Consider the following 6,000-nt stretch of genomic DNA (forward strand, 5'->3'; position numbering starts at 1 on the left):
CCAAAAGTCATCATCAAACATGGCTAACCAGAGACAGTGGCATAGGCTCCACCATACGGGGTTTCTTTCAACTGATGCCGCCCCGTTTGCCGCCGCTGAAAAGGGCCGACCACAAATGATCTCGGCCATGGAATTGAAATTGAAGCTATCGCGCCCTATTAGCACTATTATCGATACTCCTCCAATGTCCGGGAGTTGGGGTCGGCAATGACGCAGTTTCCCTTCGCACATAATTAATTAATAAATCAACAAAGAAACATCATCATCAGCGGTGGCAAACCAGAAGCTAAGGAAACTTATCGCCAGACCAACGTCGGGAACGGGGGCAAAGGTAATCCATCAATTTTTTTTTGGGGAAAACGAGCGAAAAACAACGAGAAAAACTAACAAAGCAACTGCAGGCCCAAAAGGCCCACACGGCCCACAGAACATCAGAGACACCGCCGCCCATGTCGAAAAGTTTGATTTTTGGCTTTTTATGCGCACGGATTAAAATGGGGATTACAATATCAAAATGTTTGCTTATGATTTATGGCAGCCGAAAGACAGCAGCCGCACTCGTACTCGCACTCTGGGAGTGTGGGAGTGGCAGTGGCAGTCGGAATGGGAGTAGGAGTCGACTGGCTGACTATATCTAACCGTAGACATGGTCGGGCGTCGGGCGTCGGGCGTCGGGCGTCGCTCGTTGTCCGTCGCGTCTATCGCCTCGCCCCCACCGATCCATATCCCTCCTGATGCGTATTCCCCATGCCATATGTCCGATCTGTCGCTGCATGAATCGAACGGAACGGAACGGAACGTGAGAAATATTGGACTGCCTTAGTCCAGTGGTTCAGCGTCGTAAGCCCCCTGGATCAAAACTGTGGGCCCCCCGATGAAGTTCCGTCCGACGTTGATGCGGCCTAAGAATGTGTGATTACCGATTTATCCATCACAACGGGAAGGTATTTACCATATTCATATTGCACGGGCAGGCAGGTGCCTGTTCTCTCTCACATTCTCACGGCAGTCCGCTCAAGAGGGGGACAGGACTGTATTTGGCTTTGGATTATGAGATGATGTCTTGGGTTTACTACTGCTCTGCCAGAGGGTGGACGTGGGAAAGGCTTCTTCGGAACCTTCCTCAATGGGCAAACGGGCAGTACGGTGGATCAGCTAATGGTGGTTGAGTTCCGGGTTATCTTTTTTGTTCAATTGATCCAAGGTGAAAATGGATTTTGTAAGTTCTCAGAGTGGCAATGCACTCCATGACCTTAACCTTGACCCATTTAAGGTGTGATATATGTATTTAAGGGAGTTGGGGTTACAATTTGTAGGCATTTTGGTTTACAATGAATTTATTTCTCTGAATATTTGTTAGAAGTTTTTAGAAGGATAACTCTTAACAGATACTTTCTCGCTTATGTCTGATATGGCAATCGATTTTTCCAGACTCTCCGAGTGCGAGACTTTGACATTTGAATACGCCTGAGCTCTTTGTTATTTTTATATTTTCAAATTAAAAAATAAAAGCTGAGGCTGCCTTTCACAGGCCCAAGGGTGGGAGCAGTACGAGGGTCTTTCAGCCTTACTGCTCAGGGGTTGACTGAGAGAAAGAGAGAGATATTTATAGAGTGCGGGAGGTACACCGGGCGTGAGAAATCCTTGACACGCGCAAACGCTTTCAAAATGCAAAAATAAATAATTTCAATTTAAATTCCTTGTTATTTTATTCTCTGTTTTCTTTTTACCAAGTGCGCCTGCAATTGTGATTCTGATGGAAGTGGAACATAAGTTTTCCTTTTGTTTTCCTTTTGATTTCCCTCCACATTCATAACTTTTGGGTGGTGGTTTTTAATTCGGAAGGAGAAACCCTAAAAAGTACAGACAGTGTACTCCGATTAAGGTAATCACCGAGTTTCCAACCAGCCTTCGACTGTCTTTAATTTCGCAATTAAATGCTTAACTTTAACAGCCCAGCGGTAAGCCGCTAGCCGTCAGTGAACTACCAAACCAGCTACTGTGTGCTCCTGGCCAATGTGCAGTCTTTATTGGCAGTACTATCCACCTCCCAATGGGCCCGGAGACCACTATCAGCAGCGGCTAAGCCAGCTTGTCAATTTCGTATAAAATTTATTATTTTATTTGTGTCAGGTTTCAGGTTTCAGGTTTCAGTTTTCTGTCTCTGTTTCAGCCTCAGGCTCTTTCCATTCTGATCGTTTAGTTTAGTTTGGAGTGAAATTATTTACATTTTGCGAGGCAAATGATTACTGATTATGACAGTTTTTGCATGGCCATCGGAGGAGAGTTTATTTTTTTGCCTGTCATAAAGCGTACTGTTTGCCCTTGCCTGGCACTCGAATCCACACACTCGCAGTCACAATCATCGCAAGGAGAGTGCCATAAAACTTGCATTGCAGTGCACGCAATCAGCCAGCGCAAACCACAAATGTTTGCTCAATTTACGATCGCAGTGGCTGACAGAAACAGAAACAGAGTGCCCAGGGTCATCGTCATCGTTTTTGCGGAGATCGAACTCGGAACTCGAAACTCGAAACTCGGAGCAGCCCCCGACCTAGTGTCTCATTAAACCATTTGTTGGCCAAAGCACAAATCAAACTTGGCAGCTGATTCACTGACTCACTCCGGTCATATGATGATGTCGTATGGGCGACGGAGACCGTTGACGGCCGCCGGACACTTCATTGACAGCTCCTCAGCCACTAACAAAAAAGTGGGGGCACGAGACATAGAACCAAGAGCTGATAGCCGCTGGGGGAGAGCACCCGTTTCGGACCCTGACACTGGCACCATCAGTTGTCCCACTTCGTATGAGTAATGCAGAAGCGGAAAAACCTAACTGTGATGGGGAGACGGGGAGTTGCGAGGCAAATGAAGCAACAAAATTCAGCAGCAGCAGCCACAGATTAAGAACCTTTTAAGGGGATTAATGATTTTAATTTTTTTCCGTGCATTCTGTTTGCCTTTTTCTTGTTTTCCTACGAGCACTCTTTCAAGGGTTGCCTCTGCTATGCGAATGTCCATGGCAAAAGAAGATTCTCTGGATTCTATTTGCACGTTGGATGTACGAAAGATTCAAGTATATATATGGGATTCATATAGATTTGTCTGTTACAGCTCAACGTTCTTCAAAAATCGACTGCGCTTTCTGCTCTTTGCGAGTGTTTTTAGACATGAGAGTATTTGTCAATCACCTTTGTCCTTGGCAGCTTTGCAATTGGTTTTATTTTTCCAGCCATTTTGCTCTGGACTGCTCTGTCTGTTGCTTCTGCTCTTGCCTCACGTTGCTGCCACATTTGTTTGCTTTGGCATTGCCACTGGACTGGCGAAGTGCCAGCAAGGACATGCATGGCCAGCACGGACACTTCCCTGTCTCCATGGCCTGGCCCAGTGCCTCTTCCCGGTTGTTTGTTGCGCGCATTAAGCTAATTATGGCCAAATAAAGTGAGACGAAAGGAGACGCGCGCTCTGGGCAAACAACAGAATGGAGAGGGTACTGGGTACTGTGCACTGTGCATTCTGTATGCTGTATTTTCTGTATGGGTTCTGTATGGCATGCCACCACTTAACTTTCACTGGTTGGCTGCCTGCTGCCATCTCTTTCCCGCTGCTGCGGTTCGGTCTTCTGATTGTTTTTCAATTTTCTGCATTGTTAAACTTTTGCTTCCCATGTTGCGCCTTGTTTAATTTGCCGGCTGGCACGTGACAGAACCGCTGGCAAGTGCACCACTGCCACGTGTCCTTGGCACTGAGGCAGGACCAATGCCAACATCGACACCGACACCAAGAGCGAGAGCGAGAGCGACAGAGTCAGCAGCAGCAGCAGCTGTTTAATGGATGCTGGGTGCCGCTGGCAAATATTTTACTTGTGCTACAAGCAAATCAATTTTGTATGCCCCAGCCAAATGGAATACGAATTTGACATTGGTCCCTGCCCTCTTCCTGGCACTGGCACTGGTCCGGGTCCCGGTCCGACTCCCACTCCCAGTGCTGCTGCTCCTGCTTCTGTGCCTGGTCACGTGTCACAGTCTCGCGCCTCTTTCGTTTTGTCTGCTAATCTATCAAAGGCGTTGGCAGCCCACCAAATTGGGTTTGGGTTTGTTTGGATATCGTTTTTGGGATGCTGCTACATGCACTGCCCCCCGACAGGCATTGCCCGTCCGCCACCCAGTGCCACTTGTGGCCCGCTCTGCGAGAGAGAGTTGTTTTCCTTTTCCCACAATTTCCTGGCCCGCTGACGACGTCAATCAAATTAGTCGAGCAACCAGCCCATGCCCCTGCTCCTGCTGAAAGTTCACACATCAAATGAGATCCCAGCCGGGGTGGGTTGCTCATCCTCAACCTCATCCCTAACGACAAGTCGGCGCTAACTTGCGATTTGCGTTTGTAAATGTTTTCCTAATCAGATTTGTGTGCTATCCACGAGGGAGTACAATTTGTTTTGATGTCGCACTCGCAATCCGTTTAAGCAACATCCGGGGATCGGATTGGGATTGGATTGGATTGCATTGAAGAGTGGATTCAAAGCGCCGTCAGCTCGCATAATTACTCAAGTGTTTGGATAGCGACGCATGCCAGAGGCCGAAGGAGGCATATGCCAGGCGGAGATTTCATCTGCAACTGTCGCTGTACCCCTCCAACGACAGACGTCCATACATATCTCTGTGGTCTGTGGTCACTGCCCAATTGTGATCGATTGATTTTAAAGCCTGTTAGTAAACTAGAACAAACAGCAATCTAGTCGAGGTGGCATTGTAAATCCATAAACCCATAAAAGTCCAACTGCCAGGCACGAACAGAAACTGCAATTGCAATTGCAATTGCAATTCCAATCGATTTATTGCCACAATTCGTGACCGACTCAATGATGGGCGGGCGGGAACTGTGGGTGCTCGGTGTGGCCACTGATAGGGATCGTCATCGCTATGATTCAGGGCCGTACTCCACATCCCTAACGAATGATCGCCATTTTTGGTTGCGTGCCGTACGGTACGGTACGGTGCGATTTTCCTTCCCTTTTTTCAGTTCTTGTTTGGTTCGGGAATTACTTTTTAAGCTCTTTTTGCGTTCCGTGGATTTTTACTGCATTTACAAAGATTTTGCCATTCTAATTGATTGTTTGCCTGGGTACTGGTCCCCGGTACACAGTCCCCTCCCAGTCCCTTGTGTAGTGTACACGGGCCACTCTCTGCATGCTTATCTTCGCCTGGTTATCGATCTAGCTATCTGTGTTCCTGCCCCGATTTGAGTTATCTAATGTGAATCGTCTGCCTCCGCGTAATGAAATGTGCGCATAATATCCATTTAGATATACGTACAACCAATGGCCGAGTAGAGCAGCCCGCACACGGGGAATTTATTTGTGCATTACAAGCCATAAGCACACTTAAGTTTCCACTAAGCTCTGGCGCCGCTCCATTTTGCAAAAAAATCAAAGGAAAACAACGAACAAAATGTTGGAAAATATAGAAACTGGTGCACTGTGCAACCACACTGCCGCTGAAGTGGGGCCAAGCCAAATGGCGCCATTTATTGATGGCCATTTTCTAGATTCTTAAATTACTTAAACGAATCCAGGGGCAAACAAAAAATTAAAAATTATCATCTCTCTTAAATGATTTTTTGAGAGAAATTAGTTGTTCAGTTCAGTGACACTTGCGTCATCTGCTGGGAATTTCGGGTACTTCACTGATCACTGGGTTTGTGTCTCTGCTAAACGGGATCAAATGTACCAAATTATTTATGTAGAATACTTGTAGAAATTATGTAGTCAAAATGTATCCTGACCAGTGTTCAATTGCCCGAGAAGATATATATGCCTGCCATGTCCGTCCATCTCTTGTCTGTTGCTTACATTATTTTCAGAGACTATAAGAGCTAGAGGCTATCAGAATTGTTCTGTAAGAAAGAAGAAAATCGATGGTGGAAAGGGAACTACATATATGAAAAACTATTTTGCTATATGCGAAATGCAAGTCGTATCGGAATGGCTTTCGTATA

Source organism: Drosophila guanche, unplaced genomic scaffold (genome assembly GCF_900245975.1).
Source record: "Drosophila guanche unplaced genomic scaffold, DGUA_6, whole genome shotgun sequence".
NCBI classification, from domain to species: domain Eukaryota; kingdom Metazoa; phylum Arthropoda; class Insecta; order Diptera; family Drosophilidae; genus Drosophila; species Drosophila guanche.